Source organism: Alligator mississippiensis, chromosome 3 (assembly GCF_030867095.1).
Source record: "Alligator mississippiensis isolate rAllMis1 chromosome 3, rAllMis1, whole genome shotgun sequence".
NCBI classification, from domain to species: Eukaryota; Metazoa; Chordata; order Crocodylia; family Alligatoridae; genus Alligator; species Alligator mississippiensis.
This window is the reverse complement of record NC_081826.1, coordinates 41,183,162-41,204,345: the sequence shown is the minus strand read 5'-3', so window position 1 is coordinate 41,204,345 and position 21,184 is coordinate 41,183,162. Positions and strand designations below refer to the sequence as shown.

Below are 21,184 nucleotides of genomic sequence, written 5' to 3'. Positions count from 1 at the left end.
GACCGACCCATCCACCACGACTCTTTGGGTGCAACCCTCTAGCCAATTCACCACCCACCAGACTGTGTAGTCATCCACATCACAGCCTCTTAACTTGTTCACCAGTATGGGGTGGGATACCGTATCGAAGGCCTTCCTGAAGTCTAAGTATACGACATCCACCCCTCCTCCTGTGTCCAGGTGTTTCGTAACCTGGTCATAGAAAGAGACTAGATTGGTCAAGCACGATCTGCCCGCCACAAACCCATGCTGGTTTTCCCTCAGCATAATTTGCCCTGCCGGGCTCTCACAAATGTGAGCCTTGATAATTTTTTCAAAGACTTTACCAAGGATGGAGGTGAGACTGACTGGCCTATAGTTGCCCGGGTCCTCCTTCCTCCCCTTTTTGAAAATGGAGACCACGTTAGCCCTTTTCCAGTCCTCTGGGACTTGGCCTGTGCGCCACGAGCGTTCGAATATTCCCACCAGTGGCTCTGCAATGATGTCGGCCAGTGCCTTCAGCACCCTCGGATGGAGCTCATCCGGGCCTGCCGACTTAAAAGCATCCAGTTCTTCCAAGTGACTCTGAACCACCTCAGGATCTACGTATGGAAGTCTGGCGCCTTGCTGCTGCCTCTCTACAATCCCAGTGAGAGACTTGTCGTGCCCCTCACTTAGGAACACTGAGGCAAAGAACTCGTTGAGGCATTCAGCCTTGTCCCCCCTGTCTGTCACCAATTGTTTCTGCCCATTTAGCAGAGGTCCTATTCCTCCCTGGGCCTTCCTTTTACTCCCAATATATCTAAAAAACAATTTCTTGTTGTCTTTTACTTGGGTTGCCATCCTCAGCTCCATGGTAGCTTTGGCCCGCCTAACTGCCTCCCTACAAGCACAAGCAGAGGAGGTATATTCATCTTTAGTGATCTCACCCTGTTTCCACTTTTTATGTGCTCCCCTTTTGGCCCTTAGGCTGCCCTGGATTTCTCTGGTCAGCCATGGAAGCCTCCTGGCCCCTTTCCCTTTTTTGCCTCGCTCAGGGATCGTCTTGCTTTGTGCCCAAAGGATCGTTTCCTTAAGGCACAGCCACCCTTCTTGGGCTCCCATCCCTTCAAAACTCCTACTCTGCAGTGCATCCTTGACTAATTGCCTGAGTGCATTGAGATCAGCTTTCCTAAAGTCTAGCACTTTCACCCTACTAGTTACCTTACCCACTCAACGTCTTATGTTGAATTCTATTATAAGGTGATCACTGTCTCCCAAATGGCTACCGATCTGGAGGTCCCCTATCATGTCATCCCCTGTTGCCAATACCAGATCCAGTATGGCATTCCCCCTAGTGAGACCGTGTACCTCCTGTGTCAGGTGGAGGTCCTGTACACAGGTTAGAAACCTGCGTGAGCGATGGGACCTTGCTGTCTGCGTCTCCCAGCAGATGTCCGGGTAGTTTAGGTCCCCCATGACTACCACCTCTTTAGCTTTTATGGTCTCCAAGAGTTGACTCAGGAGCCCCACATCTATTTCTTCCCCTTGGTGTGGGGGTCTGTAGCAGACCCCTACCACCAAATCCCTTTCTCCTTGCCCCCCATGTAGCCTAACCCACAATCCTTCTACTTCCTCATCCTTGGATTCTGTCTTGATGAGGGTTGATGTATATTGCTCACTGACATAAAGTGCAACCCCCCCCTTTCTTCCCCGACCTGTCCTTTCTGTACAATCTATAGCCCTCAATATGTACCGCCCAGTCATGGGATGAATCCCACCAGGTCTCTGTTAGCCCCACTAAGTCATAGGTGTTTAGTGCAAGCAGGAGCGCTAGTTCATCCTGCTTGTTCCCCATGCTCCTAGCATTAGTATATAGGCACTTGAGCCCTGCGACTGGTGCCTTTGCTGCCCCCCCGCTCCGAGTCCCAAGGGGCCCATTGTTTCTTACCTTCTTGTTTCTTACCTGTTCTGTAGTGCTGGTCTCCCCATAGCTTTCAGGTTTCCAATGTCCTCCTTCTTCAGGCTGGGCTGTCCTTGTGGGTGCCACATGGTTTGGTGGTCCACAGCTTCCCCTGCCCTCGTACTCCCCTCCCCCCGACGAACCTAGTTTAAAGCCCGCTGGAGGAGATCCGCCAACCTAGTAGAAAACACACTCTTACCTTTGGGGACAGGTGAAGCCCATCCCAGCTGAGCATGTCCCTCGTTGTGATGTGCGGGTCATTGTCCAGGAAGCCGAAGCCTGCCTCGAGACACCACTGCCGAAGCTGCCAGTTGGTTTCTCGGATGCAGTTCTCCTGCCGTCTTCCTCGTCCGGTCACTTGTAGGATGGAAAAGAATACCACCTGTGCACCGAACTCCTTCAGCACGCCACCCAGAGCACTGTAGTCCGCCATCAGGTGATCGGGGGTTCTCCTGGCCGCATCATTAGTACCCACATGGACTAGGACCATGGGGTAGTAATCGGTGGGCTTGATCCTGGCCTGGATTACCTCCGTCACATCCCAAATCTTTGCTCCAGGGAGGCAGCATACCTCTCGTGCCGAGGGGTCCTGGCGACAGATGGGTCCTTCCGTACCTCTCAGGATGGAGTTGCCTATGACGAGCACTCGTCGCCTCCTCCTCTGGGTCCTCGTGGATCTCTTGATCTGTTCAGAGCATGAAGAACGTGGTGTTTCTTCTTGCCCAAGGGTGTCCTCCTCCCCTTCCATCTCCTGCAGGGTCGCCAGGGCCTCGTACCTGTTCACCAGTCGGACTGGAGAAGCTGGTACCGGTTCGCTGAGAGCTGCTCCAGTCCTGGCTGTGACCGTCTGCCACTCTGCTGCGGAGGGCACTCCCTGGGCTGCTTCTTCCTTGGGTGCCTGGGCCTGCAGGGAAAGGAAATAACTGTCAATTTCATCCTCCGCCTCCCTGATCCCCCTCAGACTGCTAACCTCCTCCCGGAGCTCCCTCACCTGCACCTCCAGAACCCTAAGATGGGCACCTGCCGGACAGGTGTGGGGGCCCCCAATCTCTGCCCCCCCCGGCCCTGCTGGGGATCCCCCACAGGCCAGGAGGTAGGGGGACATCAGCTCCCCCATGGGCTCGGTCCGGGTGGAGGCCTCAGACCAGCCCCGGGTAGCCTTGTCCCCCTGGGCAGAGGCCCTAGCAGTACTCCTCGTAGACACCATTCTATAAGCTGCTGTTTGTAGACCTGTGCGGTGTCTACGCCCTACCCCTACAGGAGTCTCACTCCTGGCCCTCCCGGCCCGCCCACCGGCGTGAATGCCTGCGCAAACGCCGGTGTGCTCTTACAGAGCACGCCTGTTTGCGTGCTCTGTTAGTGCCGCGCAGCTCGGGAGCGCGGCTCCCTACTGGCTCAGCTATACGGGACCCGGGGGGCTTCCCCTCCGGATCCAGCTCAGCTGCGCCGGGTCCCTCCGCCCCACTTACCTTCGGGGGATCAGCTGCTGCTGCCCCCGCTGCCAATTCCTCTGCTGCTGCTGCTGCTGCTGCTGCTGCTGCTGCTGCCGCTGCCGCCTCCGGTCAGTCAGTTGGTAAAAGGGACACACGTGCATGTGGGACACACGTGTGCCTGGCTCCTCTCCTTCCCGCTGCTGGTTCCCGAGTGCTAGATGAACTCCATCTGAGAGTGCTGAATGAACTAGCTGAAATCATTGCAGAACCACTGGTGAACCTCTTTGGGAATTCATGGTGCTCAGGAGAGGTCCCAGAAGACTGGAAGAGGGCCAGTGTTGTGCCCGTTTTTAAAAAAGGGAGGAGAGAGGACCCAAGAAACTACAGGCCAATCAGCCTGACCTCAGTCCCAGGAAAATCCTCGAAAAAATTCTCAAGCAGTCCATATGAGATAAGCTAGTAGAAGACAAAATTCTGAACAGCAGCCAGAATGGTTTCATCATGGGTAGGTCATGTCTGACTAACCTCAATCTCCTTCCGTGACCAGGTTACTCACCACCTGGATACGGGAGATGAGGTAGACGTCATTTCCTTGGACTTTAGGAAGGCCTTTGACTTGGGGTCTCATAAAGGTCTCAAGGTAAAACTAGGGCACTATGGCTTCAACAATTCAATAGTCAGATGGGTGGGAAACTGGCTGGGGGGTCAAACCCAGAGGGTACTTATAGCCATCTATCTGGCAGAAGGTAGCCAGTGAGGTCCCCCAGGGTTCGGTACTTGGACCAATGCTTTTCTACATCTTCATCAGTGATCTGGATGTGGGGGTGAAAAGCAGACTGGCAAAGATTCCTGATGACACAATGCTGTAGGAAAGTGCAGCCATGCATCAGGGTAAGCTGATAATTCAGGTGGACCTAGACAGATTAGTTAGATGGGCAGTCCAGAACCAGATGCTGTACAACACTGAGGAGTGTAAAGTGCTCCATTTGGGGAGGAAAAATCCCCAACAAACTTACAGGCTCGGTGGTACTACTCTAGCTAGCACAATGTCCAAAAGGGACCTGGGGGTCATAACTAGCCAAAAAATGAATATGAGCCACCAGTGTGATGCTACAGTTAGCAGAGCAAACAGTACTCTGGTATGCATCAAATGATGTGTCTCAAGCAAAACTAAGGAAGTTATTCTAGAAAAGAGAAGACTTTTAGGGGATTTGGTGGCAGCTTACAAATATATCTGGGGTGAGCATCAGGGGCTAGGCAAACAACTTTTTTACTAAAGCACCCCAGGGGGAAACCAGGAGCAATGGTCATAAACTCCTATAAGAAGGTTTCAGCCTGAATATGAGAAAAAACTTCTTCATGTTTTTTGTAACCAGATGCTGAAAGAGATTCCCAGTGTGGGTGGTACAGGCACCTACCCTGGAGATCTTCAAAAGGAGACTGGATACACACCTTGCTGGGGTTATTTGACCCCAGCAATCTCTCCTGCCTAGATCAGGGGGGCTGGACCCGATGATTTCATGAGGTCTCTTCCAACCCTAAACTTCCGTGTGTAAAACTGAACAAAGTACTCCAGATGCGGCCTCACCAGTGCTGAATAGAGGGGAAGAATCACTTCCCTTGACCTACTGGCAACACACCTACCAATTCAGCCCATTATGCCATTAGCCTTCTTGGCAACAAGGGCACACTGCTGGCTCATACTCAGCTTATTGTCCACTGCAACCCTCAGGTTCTTTCCGCAGAGCTGCTGCGCAGCCAGTCAGCCCCCAGCCTGTACTGGTGCATGGGATTGTTCGGTCCTAAGTGCAAGACTTTGTACTTGCCCTTGTTGATCCTCATGAGATTCCTTTTGGCACAATCCTCCAATTTGTCTAGATCACTTTGAATCCTAGCTCTACCCTCCAGTGTATCTACTACTATGCCAGCTTGGTGTCATCTGCAAATTTGCTGAGGGTGCACTCTATATGCCATCTTCCAGGTCGTTGATGAAGATATTGAACAAAACTGGCCCCAGGACCAACCACTTGGGCACTCCACTTGATGCTGGCTGCCAACTACACATTGAGCCATTGATTACTACCCTCTGAGACAGATGCTCCAGCCAGTTTTCTATCCATTTTACAGTCCATTCATCCAGCCTGTACTTCCTTAACTTGCCCATGAGAATGTTGTGGGAGATCATATCAAAAGCCTTGCTAAAATCAAGGTCTACCACATCAACTGGTCTCCCCACATCCACAGAGCTAGTCATCTCATCATAGAAGGCAACTAGGTTGGTCAGGCATGACTTGCCCTTGGTGAATCCATGCTGACTGTTCCTAATCACTTTCTCCTCCAGTGAGAGCAAAGATGTTGTCTATATTAGTTCATTGCACTCCAGTCCCCTTGTCACCTGAAAAAAGCAAAGCACAATTTGCCCCTAAATTATTTATATATATTTCTTGCATGGCCATTGACTTTGGAGTTGAAAAGTAGTTGTCTATTGTGCTTCACTGAAAACTGATATAGAAAGCAGAAATTCCACAAGAGTTACTTGCAGAATCTACAGCCTTTCAATCCATTCATCAAACTGCTTACAGTTCCAATTTCAAGGCAGTAGATGTGGTAATAAATATTAAGCAGAAAAAGTTAGACCTATTAAATAAAACGTTATGGAACTTAGTGCATCACTATTGGCAGTTTCATCTCCTGATTTCCTTATCCTCCCAGAACAGGCTGCTCATATTGCAAAGTGGTCCCAAGTGCTACCTCTCTAGAGAACGTGAATTCTGAGATAGAGGTGGCAGTGCATTCCAGCAGGATCAGACAGTGGAAATCCCCTTGAGTGACCTTGGAGAATTGTTTTATGAAAAAGTAAGTGGGTCACATGACTCTTTCGAGCATTATCTGCCTGTCCATTTCAATGGCCAAATTCATCCTTAGGGGAATAAAAGCCTGCCAGCTCTAGCAGGTGGTGCTATCTGCAGGTTTTAAGTGGTCAATGCTTAATGAATAATTCTTTAACTTAACAAAGCTTACTTTAATAGCCACAAAACAGATCAGACAATGGGACATCTACTCTTACATTTTTTTTTCTAAAAGTATTGGATACCAAATGCTTGAGAAGGAAATAAAACCCACATAATGAACAATTATGTATATCTGTCTACAGTAGAAGTATTTTCCTAACCTGGGACACCTTAGTAGTTTGCTCAAACCCTGTACTGTGAAGGCTGGTTGAACAGGATTAACAAGCTAAAACTAAGTAAAAGAAACATTACTGCAAATACTCAAAAAGTTAAATTCACTTTAGCAGTGTACATTTCCCACCCCACCACCCCCACCTTCCTATTAACTTTCTATATAAGTTCCAGGTAACAGGTTTTACACAGAAATTAATGAATTTTCACACAAAGTGAATAATAAAGCTGTCAATAAGTGCATTTGCACTGAAAACTCCGAGACTTGCATTTGTCCAGTCTGTGCAAAGGAATACTATGAGACTCAATCGCAACTAACCAATTATTCTCTAACTTTGAATACTTGTATCAACTGATTGTAACTAATCTATAGACCATCAATTATTCACAGCAGTTACTTGGCAAATGATTCAAGGAACGTTTTAGAAAAAAATAAGTTTTTAGAAAGCAATTTACAAATAGAAGCAGAAGTTAGCTTCTTCACATCTGTTATTCACTAGCTTCTGTTAAGCAAGAGCAAATGTTTTATCTGTCCATTTATGACACCTTGTAATTGTCAGAAACCCAAGTTATGCTGAGATGGAATGTAACTAAACAGGTAAACCATTTGATGCTCATAGGTGGTTGGCCTACTTGCCATGACATAAGCTTGTCATCAGTGATATCGTGTGGTCCAGTCAAGTATCTCTTTTGAGAGTTAACCAAAATGCTGTTGAAACCATTTTATAAGCACACCGTGTAAATTGCATGTAAATATTTCACCATAATAGTAATCCATTCTTAAAACTTCCTTAGGCAAGTCATACTGAAGACACTGGAAGCATCTACACAAGAAATTTACTGCAGAATAGACTAATTAGTAAATACAAGAACTATCCTGCTGTGAAGATTTTTCCCTACAGCAGTGCACATGTAGATGCTGATGTAGCTGGCTTGGGCACAAAGGTGCTTCAGTGTGGGGGCTGCCTGCCAGCTAGCCTTGCACTAAAGCACCCTTGAGCCCTAGCCAGCCCCTCTGAAGCACGTTGAGCTGGGTTGGAACAGCCCCAGGCTGGCAGTCTGACCCTCCCAGGCCCCCTGCCAGCTGGGGCTGCTCCAAACTGACTCACCATGCTGCAGTCCCAGGGGGCACGTTCAAACAGCATGTCTGAGAGCAATAAACTCTAGTGTGATATGCACCAGAGTGTATTGCTGCATGCTAATAGCATGTGTAGATTTGCCCACTGAGAGAGAAGATACACAAGAAGGAGCAGCAGCAAGTGCTACTAGTAAATGGACGGATGCTAAGGTGGCCTGGGCAGCAGTCCACAAGCCAGAGGAGAAGAATTTCCTATTATGTCAGTCAGGTGCTTGATTCTTCACTGCCACATCAAACAGGCTGAGGGTAATGAAAAAGTAGGCCCAGGATGTGAACAAGATACATAGCACAGAAGTTGGCTAGTGTAACAACTGCAGAGGACAGACCTTGCTATTTATCCTAGCACAATTAGAACAGGTATAAGCCAAGATGGAACAAGTCTGAATCCTTTTACTAGAAACTCCTTCAGAATTCTTCTTCCACATCTGGTGGTTTGATAAAAAGAAAATCTCATCTGAATGCCTTTGATTTTGCAATGCCCAAACTTGAATGTACAACAACAGGACTGCTCTGATTTTCTTACTGCACAGCCAGGACAAAAATATCTAAAACTTTTTTTTATCAAAGTGTGCCTCTGCATGATTTTTTACGAATTTGTCCAAAGCTAAACACAAGGCACAAAGTTCTGCACAATCAAACCAAGGATCCGTAGTCTATATCAAGAAACTAGCATAGACTGCTGTGGAGAATGACGCCAAGAAAACAACACAATAACTACACAGGTGATTTTCCTGTAGGCTGTGCCAATCTAAGGTAAAATGAAGCAAAAGTAGGTAGTATCATTTTAGAGATAAACAAACAGCTACTGAGGAAACAGGGCTCTGGACTCACACAGCATTCTTCTATGAATACAGTAAGGTAGCTGTACAGTAGGGCTGTGCGAAGCTTCAGTCCCTGATTCAATTCGGCGGAGATTCAGCCCAATTCAGCAGCTGAATCTCTGAATCTGAATCAAATCAGGAGATCCTTTAATCTCTCCGAATCGAATTGGAACCCTCCAAATTGATTCGGAAAGATTCAGCATTTCGGACATAGACATAGCTTTAAATGTTTTTTCTATATACCTCTAGGTACCAAGCAGCTTGTGAATGCTGCGATGCTGGGGTGGATGGAGCATCCCACAGCAGCACAGGGTGGTCCCTAGCGCTTTCAGCAGCAGACCTGGAACTGGACCAGAAGCACTTCCGGTCCATTTCCAGGTCCATCAGGGAGTGCGCAGCCCCCCCCCCCCATTCTCCTGGCTTGGTGACTGTTGCCTCTTGTGTCTGGAGGGGACACCCGGGGTCCCCCCGTGGCCAATTGCCAAGCTAGGAGGGTGTTTGGGGTGTCCCCCAGCATATTCCCCAGTGGACCGGAAGTCCACTTCCGGGTTCCCTGCTAAGGATGCGGGGGTGCCCCCCATGCTCCTGTAAGATGCTCCATCCACCCCAGCATCGCAGCTTTCACGAGCTTTGCCTGGTACCTCGAGGTATGTAGAAAAGCCATTTAAAACTGTATCTATGGCCAAATTGCTGATTTTCCAAATCAGCATTGAATCTTCAGATTCCAGTTTCACCGAATTGAATCGGGGGCAGTGATCCAAATCAACAAATTGAATCACGGTCCCCAATTCGGACCAAATCTGAATTGAATACAGCCCACTTCACACACTCCTACTGTACAGTTTGGACGCTTTCCCCTGAAGAACAAGTCCTCTGAGGAGATGTAAGTTAGAAATACCTGTAGAGGAAAGGATTTCTTAGGGTGATATCTTTTGTTGGACCAACTATGTAGTTGGGACAGAGTTAGACAAGCTTTTGAATGCCAAACATTCTTCATCAGGTGACCTGATAAAGAATGCCTTGCATTCAGAAGCTTGTCTAACTCTATTCCACCTACAGAATTGGTCCAATAAAAGATATCACCATAAGAAATTATTGCCTCTCACATAATTTCTAGACTATCACAGCTACAACTTTACTCATACAAATCTCTGTAGGGCATTCATGACAAATCAGAAATCAAAACCAATAGAGAGGAAAGCAGGAAATGAAATAAAACAAATGTTATTTCTTAATGGGTGTCACAGAGCACTTGGGTGCCCTGCTCCTAAAGAGGGGAAAGAGCCCTAGCAGTGAGTAAGGAGCCCAGCTGGTGGTCACGAGGGCAACTAGAGTAATTAATGACCCCACCTGCCAACAGTCAGCTGACTGAAGGGGGCAGGGCCTAGCACATATAAACCCCATGGCTGAAGCCAAGTGGGCAGGTCCCTGCAAGCAGCCAGGAGGGAAGGAACTCTCCCTGAGCAAGCTGCGAGGAGAGCCCTGACTGCAGGTACAGCCCTGAGCCTGGTAAAGGATGGAGCATCCCTGGGGTGGTTTGAGTAATGTTGTTATAGCTGGGCGGCTTCAGTTTATGTTATAGCCAAAGGACTTGCATTTTGTTTACTGTTTAAAACTGGTGGTTTGGGTGAGGCTATTAGGGGTTAGAGGAGGCCTCATAGGGGACCCACAGCAGTGTGAGGACCCCAGTGCCAGCGAGGGTGTAACATTCGGGGTAGTTGAGAAGCCCCAGAGAGGGGGCATTGATGAGAAGCCCCAGTGCAGGTGTGGTGAGCCCCGGAGAGAAGAGGCAACAGCATTGTGAGAAGCCCTGGAGAGAAGGGGCAGTGAGGAGCCCCAGGAGAAGGGGCAGCATTGGCGAGTGCCAGAGAGGGCGCAGAGCAAGACAGGACCATGCAGGGCCCAGAGAGGACAAGGGGGCCAAATTATAACAAGGCCCTGACCGAACAACATCAATTCCATCTGTGGGGCGTGGTAAAGGGGTGGTTGGAGCCACGCATTACCCATAAGACTGGGGTGCCCTGAAGCGCCCATTGCAGAGTGGGACTGACAAGGGGTCTGGGAGTCCATGGGGTCAGATATTACAACAAACCGTGTCCAAGAGGACATAAGGCAGCCTCCCATATATTTATTCTCCATCAAAGATGTGGTGGGTGAGAAGTGAGGGTGCCCTTGGGGCCAACTTGGCATGAGAAGGGGGGCCTTGGGGAGATCACGGCCATCCTGCAGGACCCCATGCTGTGACAATGGGTTTTTCAAAATCTTAAGCCAAAAGGACAATCGCATGTTATACTGATAACAATAGCTTGGATATTTTTTACGAGTGAGCATGGAAAGTGCTATATACGATGATTTTATTTATTTATTTATTTATTTTTCTTACAGGAGACCCACAATGTTCTGGGCATTGTACACAAAGACAGGCACAATTATTACAGATCTTGCAATATAAAAACATGGAGAAACAGCAGGGAAATGTATGCAACATACAAACAAAATGGTTACAGCAATGAATGACCAGATTTTGATAATACCACTATAATTTTGTGTGTTTTTTTTTTTTTTTATTTAGGAGATTGTTTTGTTGAATTTTTAAAAAATAGGTTTAGAAGTTTTTTTCTACCTCTCTCAGTAGATGCCTATTTTCTGTAGGAGTCATGGTAAAACTGAATCTTCAGGAAGGACTTGAATGCCAAGATGATGGTGATCTTTGCTAAAAAGGCCCTAAAGTCTGGGAGAGAAGCTGGTAAGGATGCATGAAGATTGCTGTGAATAACAACCCAGGAGCATCAATAATACTTACATTAAGACAGTTTTCCCAAGTCATTTTGTTACAATAAAATGATGTGAAAAAATGACTGCCAGGCTCTGATTCTAATTAAACGTATGTCATGGGCTTTAGTAAATAAGAGCTTCTGACCAAGGTTTACCCATTTTCACAAGCATTTTGCTTCATTTTCTTAGTGGGGGATACAAAATCCACTCTATGTTCAGGTTTGTTTTTGAGTGTGTATAGTTCCCATTTACTTTCTTTTTAATGATACCTTTCAATTCTCTTTACTTTTGGCTGAAAGTGAGTTATGTTGCCAGTTCGAAAAACTAAGACTGCAGGGTTCTAGAATAAAGGGATCTTCATACATACATTTCCAGAAGTTTTATTTATTTTTATTACTCCTGCAAAATGAAGAAACTTAGAAAAGAGGGGAAATAGTTGCCAGGGTCTCCTATTTGCATCAAGGCAAGGTTAATAAAAGCACGCAGTGGGAACTCCTCATACAATCTGTTCATGTTACCATCTTAGGGCTGCTCCGCAGGAGCTCTTCAATCTTTTTCATCTCCACTCAAAGGCAGTAGTATTTTCTGTTTCTATGTACAGTAACACTTTATAAATCACAGCTGTAAGGAATTTCCCAATATGCAAACAGAATATTACAGGGGAGGTAGCTATTTTAAATTTTAATATGTTGACACTGAACTTTCAGGCTATCTGCTGCTAATACTACTACAATACTTGGTTTTCTCTCTTCCTTTCTGTTCTATTATTCTTTCCCTGTTCCTGTTTCTACTGATGTCTCACTTTCCAGTTTATTCTTTTCTCTCATCACTTCCAGTTTTTCCTTCCCTGCTCTCCCTTACTGCAATGACCTCTTTTCTGTTCACCTCTACTCCATGGTTTTCTTTGATCCCACCCACTGTTTGCTCTTCCCTCTCTTCTTCCCCATCTATCCTATTTTTCTCTTTTCCTTTTACTCCTTTTTTTTTTTTTCTCTTCCCTTGTTTTTTTTTCCCTCCTCCCCTTGATTAGAGCTCTTTCATTCTCTATCATTTTAAACTTTTTTTTTTTTTTTTTTTTGGTGTCCACCAAGCTTCCTAGAAAATACTTATATTAAAATCAGTTATAGAATGTGAGATTTCAAGTGTCTTTTGGAAGAAGAGAAATACACTGTGACCAGGGTTATAACAGAAACTAGCTTCAAGCTCAAATATAGCTAAGGGTACATACAGGGATTTCATTTAGATCAACCTAGCTAGAGCTTAGTGGATTAAATGCCCATCTCTGCGCACATTCAGGAATGTTAAATCAGGTAAAAAATGGCAGGCAAGATCAAAGCTAGTTGACTTGAGGAGGTGAGCTAACTTAGATCAGGAACGAGTTAACCTGATGTATTCTATTGAAACCTGTAAGCATTCAGCGTGCAGCCCTGGGGCGGGGAAAGCCCAGCCGCTTGCCCCAGCCCTGGGGCTGTGCTCTTCATCCACCTGTGTGTGGAGCTGTGCTACCCTGCCCCCCAACCCCTGACTAGGCTATTTTTAGCCCCCACATCCCCAGATAGAACTGCCAGCTCCCCTGAATCCTACTAACTCCACCCCAGACCTGCAAGCATCCCAATCACACCCACCCTTCCCCCACCCCAACTTACTTACTTCAGTTTCCCTGCATGATTCCTAGGACCAGCAAACAGCTGTGCACTGCTTCCAGTCTACATTCATGTGGCTTAAATTAATTAATGTCCTTAAAGTAAGTCACATGAGCAAAGACCAGGTGCAGTGAATGCTTGTTTGCACCCTAAAGTGAAAAGAGAGGAAAGGTTTGTGGTACTGACTGCTACAGCAGTAGACTCGGATTCAAGTCTACAAGTTTTATTCTGTACTGTGGAAGTTATACTACTGATCTCATGTCTGATCTGAGGCAAGTTACCTAACTTCTTATGGGGGAAAAAAATTGCATAGTAATATTTCCCCATTGACAGTACTTATCATTTTAATTAAGGGTAGTTAACACTTTGATATTTTTTTAATTGAAGTCCCATGGTATTATTATTAATATCAATTACATCTTTATAATTATTATTAATAACCTACCATGTCATTTCTAAGACAGGGGTGTAAATGCTCCCTCACTGTCTTAATCTCGACTAGCAATGAGCTGCAGGTAGCCTCATAATGAAGCTGTTTTGAAAGATATTTAATTACAGCAATGGGAAGTATTAAAAGAAATGTGATAAAATGCATTGCAGAACTCCTGGCAGACAAAGTTCTTTGGGTAGATGTGATATCTTTTATTAGACCAAATAAATAGCTGGAAAAAATTGTTTTTTGCAAGCTTTTCGGCACAAGCACCCTTCTTCAGGCATAAAGAGAGTATGCTGGTGAGTTGTGTGCTTTTCTGGGTAGAATAGAACTCCTTTTACTCCTAACATTAATTTGGGCTAAATTCTGCTTCTGTATATGTTCCATTGGGCTTTTTCCTTATTGTATGATATGAGTACCTCTTGATATATTGCTTTTTCAGATGTTTCCAGTCAACAAATACAGTAGAACCTGTGCAAAAAACTGCTCTTAATAGACCACACTGTATCTTTGAATCACTCCAAAATGTAATGAGCACAATTTTATATGTTTTGAGAAACCCACTGTTGTTAAACAACCATTTTTATTTGTGCCTTGAAGGAGTTGGTTTAAACAGGGTTGATTGCAGAAGCAAAAAATGTAAGTTAAAATCTGGCTCTTAAGCCACTGTTTGCAATATGAAGGCTCCAGGTTATGGTGAAGGCTCCCCTACTCAATTTCCTTCCTCCTTCTGGGTTGGCTAGCTCTGCGTTTGGCCGTCTCACCAGTAAGACCTTGTTCTCAGGGATTGCAACTGCCCTTGTTCCCCCCCATCTCCATGAATAGTCTTAGCCAACCTTCTGTGAATGCGTAAGTGTTAGTGTGAAGAATCAATTCTTAGCTTCCAAAAAAAGTCACTGGCATCTGGAACTGATTGGCTTGTCACTATTGCTAGGCTCACCTGCTGTTCCCTGAGTGATTCACAGCTAGCACTAGAAAAAGGGAATCACTTCTTGACAAATCATGTGTCATTGTAGCACTTGCCCTCCAAGTATATGTATCCACATACTTAGCAAGGTCTGATGCCTAAAATGGATTTTCTGTTCAAAGAGTGGCCTTGACTTGCATTGTGTAAATACCAAATTGGATACTTTAATAAACAAAGAGCCTATTCTGTTCTCTTTGGCTTGATATAAAATTGGAGTGACTCGATTGAAGTCAGCAGTGTTACTGTTATTTAATCCATTTATAAATTAGAGTAAAATCTGGCCCAAGATCTTTATTTGGTGATTTCATCTGCTCTGATCCTCATCACTTGTGATCAATCACTTTTGGTCTGACCAAGCCTAGAAGGCCTAACAGTATGGTAAGGGTAAGGCACACCTGCTTCCATAGCCACTGGTAAACAAGGGAGTGATGTGTCTAGGAAGAAGTCCAGCTACCTCTGATTCCCCAGCTTGAAAGACCACATACCCATTCACAGCTGGGTTGACTGGAGGTGGTTGTTGGCATGAGGCTAAGAAAAGGCTCAAACTTACCCTCTGCAGTCTAGCAAACCATCCACCAGTGGGATTACATGATCACAAGCAGAAGCATGACATTTCAGAATTATGACTTGAGATGCATGGCTCTTCCATGGTGGGACTATTTTAAGTAAAACCTGGTTTCTTCCTCATGCAAGATTTCAGCAATTTCTTTCACATTCAAAATAAAACCCACCAAACCACCATAAAGACATGCCCAGCCCACCTGCACCCACTCTGGGTATTCCACATGCTGACAAAAGGGCATGTAGCTGCTATGAAAGCAGAGTTGGGTATATCAAGGGTGAACTTCAGAAGGCAACTACAACTTATATTTTTTGGCATACAGCAAGTATGGAATGGGAGCAAGTGAGCAGAGCATATTTTCATAGTGCTGCTTCCTAGCTGCATCCAACTTGAATGTCATCTTTGAGTCCCAAACAAATGGAGGACTTGCATAGCAGAAACAATCCTCTCTCTAATAGAGGCCTTTCAGGTAAATGTAGGCAAAATATTCTGTCCAAGTCTTTTTTTTTTTCCTGTTTGGCACCAAGGAAAGATTTAATGACACTGAAGCACTTTGAGAATTTATGTAGTGCTTTTCTTAATTATGTATTATCCAGGATCTTGGTTTTCTCTGTTTAAAATCTCAAATTCTCTGATTTAAAAAAAAACCCAAATCCATGTTTCTGTACTTAAAATGAAACCTATACATAGGTATCAATTGAACATAATGTTTTATTGATATATTTACAATCTTAAAGCAATTTGGAAGCCTACCAGTGCCTCAATCATTATAATAAAATAAATTCTAAATCCCTATATATTTTGGCATTTGATTTTGAATTTGTTATCATAGAAAATCAGAGCTCCCCCTGCCCCCTTCACTCACCAGGACATGGGGCCAGATGCAGCTATTCCCCCCCACCCGCCAACTGCTTTGTGGCATTGAGCAGCCCTGATAGCTCAGTGCCCTACCCATGCCATTGCCCCTCACTCCCAACCCACAGCCCTGCTGGTGCCCCTTACTCCTCAACTATACCCCCCACCCCTTCTTGTGCCCCTCACTCCCCAATCACAGCCCCCTGGACCCTGCTGGTGCCTTTCACTCCTCAACTACAGTCCCACCTCCCCTTGCTTGTGGCCCTCACTCCCCACCCACAGCACTGCAGCCCTGCTGGTGCCCCTCACTCCCCAACCACAGCCCCCTAGCCCTGCCAAATGAGGCCCCCCAGCTGCCAGAGCTACAGGGCTAGGGACCTGGGTCCACAGCCCCCTGCCTCCTGCAGCACTGCGCAAGCCCTGGCTGCCACACACAGGAGATGGCAACTGCTGTGGCGGAGCAGAACAGAGCCCAGCTCTCCCACGAGTGGAGCCCATGGGGTGGGGTAGGTGCAGGCTGCCTGCTGCAGGCTCGGGGCTCCCCACCCTGTTACCCTCCCCTCAGGGCCTCTTCAGTCCAGCAGACGGGACCCAGTATGGCAGGCCAGAGCAGGACCAGGTGGGGAAGCTTGCTGCTGCTGCTGGGAGCTCCGCGCCACCATGGCAAGATGTTCCCTGCCCACCTGGCTGGAGCAAAGAGCACAACTTCGAGCTTCCACCCCCACTGCTGCCCAGTAGGCAGGTGGCATATTACCCTGGTGGCACGGGGCTTGCAGCAGTGGCACTGAGCTTCTCCACTCCACTCTGCCTTGCCATACTGATTCCCATCCGCTGGGTGGGAGGGCAGCAGGGAGGGGAGCCTGAGCCTGCAGTGGGCAGCCCACCCCCACTACCAGCTCAAATCTGGGGGGGGGGAACATGCCCCCAATGCCCCCCCCCCGCAGAAGTACACACAGTGGCTGGAAGCCAGCCCCCCACCCTTCCCTCCCCCGGACAATCTGCCTGCAGCTCCATCCCGCTCCCTGCCCATGCTCTATGGCTACACATTCTGGCCCTGGGCCCCAAACCCTATGCACTGCCCCAGCCCTGCTCAGCTCCCTCCCTCCCTCACTATGGGGGTCTCAATTTCCCCCACCCCCACGCATCGCCAGAGTTACCTGCAGGAGCTGCTCCTCAGGCTGCCTGGCATCCATGTGTTTGTGTATGCACACATGCACATGGTGCCCCCTGCCTGACTGCCCTCCTCCCGCTTCCCCCAGCCCCCTGCATGCTGGAACTCTGCCAGCCTGCCAGGAGAAACCCGCTGTTTCCCATGTTTTTCTCTCTCAACAGAGAAAATCCAGCTTTTTCTCCTTAAAATGAGAAAATCTGAGTTTTACTGCGTTTTTCCTTGGTGAACAGAAAACCCAGATCTTTGTTCATTACTGGAGGGGAGCGGGGGGGAAAGAATTTAAAAAATATTAAACATGAGCTTATTCAAATGACTTTTCATTCCAAAAATGTCCTTAAATACTATTTAGAAATATATATTTAAGTTGATTTTTTTAAATTAAAATGAAATGATTTATTCAACCCCAAATTTTTTTTTTCAATTTTGCAGCTTATTAATGTACATCAACAATTTTTTTTTTTTTTTTAATTTTCAAACCTGACAAAATCACTGGAAAAAAATCAGTGGTTTACAGTCTGACCCAGAGATGACAATAGACATAGATGCTTTTCTTATCCTTAACAACAAATAAATTTCACTATTAAAATTATGTTTCATGTAGTGTTCTATTTTTATATTCATTTTTCTGGTTGTTTTAAAGGGCTAGAATCCAAAATCATCTTTCAGTTATACCTGTGCAATCCCACTGAAAATCACAAATGTGACTAGGAGAAAAATCTGACCCTTTTTATTGTCATTTTAAAACATCTGGGACTAGGTAAGTGAAAAATTCCCATCTGGAATATACTGGTTTAACACTACTAACATAATTATAATGAAACTTTGTAACATCCTACAGTATTTGGCTCAGGCATCAAAATCACCAACTTCACAGGTCTGTTTTTGCAGCTCCTTCACAAGTACAACTTTGACTGCCAGGACTTCCCAAGAATGCAGGAGATGTGGAAGACTTCAGAATTAGGCCTGATATCAGCAACGTGTATTGTGTACACATGCATTCACTGTAATTCAGCTACACAAGTTGTACAGATTTGAATATAGCTTACATAGAGATATAGCCAAAACTGTATCCAAGTAATTCATTTTAACAGAAAAGGAAAAGTCTCTTTGATTTATTCTTACTGAAGATGCAATCTGACATTTTATTCATGATCTTAACCCACTCACTTCAAGATATTTCTAGTTACCTCTTTCTGCAAAGATCCATATTATCTTTCTTTTCTGAGTCTCCATTGGTATGGCTTCATATGAATTCTTCTTCCTTGACAACAGAAGCTAAAACTTGCTTCTCCATACATCTGAAAGTGAAATGCAGTATCTTTTTGTCAGACTGTTTATCATTTCTAGCAAATACTCAAATCCATTTCCTTTGGTTTGTCTTTGTATGACAGGCATATAAATAGATTTTATTATAGTACTCTATTCATTGGTGCAGCTTAGCCTGGAGATAAAAAGGAATTCATTTTCTAGATTTTCCCTGAATGTCAGCTCTACATTATCAGAGTTCTTAACCTAAGAAGAATAGGAAGGAAAAAAATGCAAAGCAACATACTGTATCAGCCTGCATGTTGGTGACTAAGGGCCCAATTCTACCCCAAGTGAATTCAATCAAAGCACGATCAGGCCTAGAAAATTAAAGTGAGAAACACTGAACCCTGTGAATTAAAATAAAGGTAACTTATAGTAAGACTGCTAAATCTTTATAAATATTAATAGCAAACTCCACTGATTCAGTTGCACATACTTTTATGCATGTCTAAATGTTAAGGGAAAAAACACGTCAGTAACTACTTTCTTCTTGAATATAACAAGTTTCTGCTTTCTTTTTCTTTTTTGCAATCTTGGAAATATATATTCTCCTTCCTTTGAAAAATAAACTCAAAGAAATCTCTGTACCTGGAAAACACAACAACCTGTTAATCAAATTTTAAAAATATGAAGTACCAGCAACTCCTCTTTTTTATTTATCTATTTTTTTTATCCAGGGAAGTGATAAAAATGATTATGAGATCTGTTTACATACATTTAGTAAAAATGCTGTTGCTTCCTTGGTAGTTAGCTGTCAAAGTGGGGTTTGCAGGTAAAGAATTATAAACCATCAGTTCAATACTCATTGACCTAGACTGTCAAAAGTGTGTTTACACTCACCTTCCATTGAAATACCTACCCCATGGGATGCAGAATTCAGCAGCTAGTCCTTACTGTCATATATAGCAGCCTAAGGGCAATAACCATGCGGCAACACATACTTTCAGAACAGGCCCTCTCTTCCACATAATCATGCCACCAGTGTGGCTCACTCTTCGCAAATTAGAAAAAGAGCTCAGAGAAATTTAGAAACTTGTCACTGAATATTATATTTTCTATTTCACAATGCCTCTGTGAAACATATTTTTAAAAACTTTTCTGACAAAATGTTAAACAATTTTATTTCAAATAAAAGTGTGCCAAATTTTCCCCTGGGCTGATAGACTGTGATTTTCAAAAAATCACCTGGTTTTTGATCCTCTGCCTACTGACACAAGTTATAATTTAGAGATGCTCCCTAACAAAGGAGACTCAAGAAGTTGGGAACTGGGAGATGGTCCCTATGTTTGGAAGTAGTTAGAGAGACTAAAGGACTGCAGAAGCTTGTTTACTATGCCACAATAAAACTTATTGTTTAGTTTTTCTCATTCATGCCTGACTGTCTTCACTGAACCTGGTGATTATCATACTCTGACTGGCTGAATTGTTAACACGTTGTCAACTGCAGAAGCTATTTTGACTCTTGCATGAAAGACATATTTTATGTGCTCTCAGAGCCAATCAGAAAAAAATAAAACTGATAGGTTATGTCTACACTGCAGCAGCAACCATTTCTGGGGTGAGTTCATGAGTATGCCCCATCTTCACCCTTGCTGTAATGGAAGAACCCTAACCCCATTACTAGAGAGACAAAGAGAGTGAATGTGAGTGGGAAGAGGGTACTGCATTTTTAAAGCTGGACTGCTGTCAGCTGGAAGGACCTATATAAGCTTGGCAACAGAAAGCAACGTAGTTGAGTCTGGGCAGCTTTGAGGAAATGATGTTTGCAGAGACTGGACCTGAAACTGCCTGCAAATAGGCACAGGAGGACTGCAGTTGGTGGAAGCCAGAACAGGAATGAAAGAAGCCAGGAAGGCCTGGAAAGACAGCATTGAAGAGAAAATTAAGTTTTCTCTGTTTTGGTAAAGTGGACTTCTGGCTGCCAGAGCCTTGGCTATGAGGCATGGGGTGGCTGGGTGGCAAACTGGAAGACCACTGAGGGTGCTCTGAGTGAGCGCATAGTCTATTTATTATTTGTAGGTTGCTTTGAGCTAGCAGCCTGGGAGAACCAATTATGGTCCAGCAAGCCCTGTGGACTGCTGACTGGGGGGCAAAAGCCCTAGGAATAGCTAGTTAGACACTGATAAGAATGAGGAGCAGAATGGGATGGAGAAGCCTGTGGAGCAGATAAGTGGATGTGGCAGAGTCTCCTAATACCAAATACTGTATAAGCCTGAGCTGGGATGGCCCTATGTTGTGAACATAAAGAAAGAGGTACCTAAGGTTGCCCCTTCCAATTGAACACAGAGCCAAAAGTGTGGTAGATGAGAGACAATTAGGTCAGGGGTGTCTAACTGGTGGGTCATATGTGGCCCCCAAAGGATTAGCATGCAGGCCGAGGGGCATGCGCCCAGCTGCTCCTTCCTCCCCCATCCCCCACTATTGTTCCTACTGCAGCAGCCAGGGTCTGCTCCCCCACCCTCCTCAACCTTCAGGCTCCTCCAACCTCTTAAGGCTTCTACTTCATGTCTCTGCTTCTGAGGGCAGGGCTTTGATTGGGGGCGGGGAGGAGCAGGCAGGGGGCCCATGATGAATATGGCAAAGAAGGCCAGAGTGCCCACGCTGCACATAGTGGAGATGGGGCCAGGATGCTCACACCCCATACAACAAAGGAAGGAGCCAGGCTGCCCCCACTGTGTGCGGTGCATAGAGTGGAAGGGGAAGGGGGTGCTGTGTGTGTGTGGTGGTGGGAGTCAGATTGCCTGTGCTGTGGGAGGGAGGTTGCCCATGTGGCACATGCAATGAGGGAAAGGGGCAGCCAGGCTGCCTGTGCTGTGTGTGCAGGGGGACACACTGGACTGCCGATGTGGCAGGGAGAGCCTTGGGGAGTGGTGGAAGGAGGGGAGGGGCTGCCCACACAGCATGAGGCCCCAGACTGCAGCTCTTGCAGAGTGTGGACTCCAGCTGCTCAGAAGTTAGACAGCCCTGAACTAGAC

General features: G+C 45.7%; 1 long non-coding RNA gene across 2 annotated transcripts; it reads left to right on the top strand.

The window, feature by feature from the left end:
* Window positions 1-9,747: 9,747 nt before the first annotated feature.
* LOC109285193 (uncharacterized) lies at window positions 9,748-11,353 on the top strand. 2 transcript variants are annotated; one of them, XR_009460457.1, is made up of 3 exons: window positions 9,748-9,987; window positions 10,881-10,972; window positions 11,128-11,353. It is a non-coding gene; the product is annotated as an uncharacterized LOC109285193 (long non-coding RNA). The 2 variants fall into 2 exon arrangements; XR_002092851.2 differs by having other exon boundaries at window positions 9,752-9,987; window positions 11,148-11,353.
* Window positions 11,354-21,184: the final 9,831 nt, after the last annotated feature.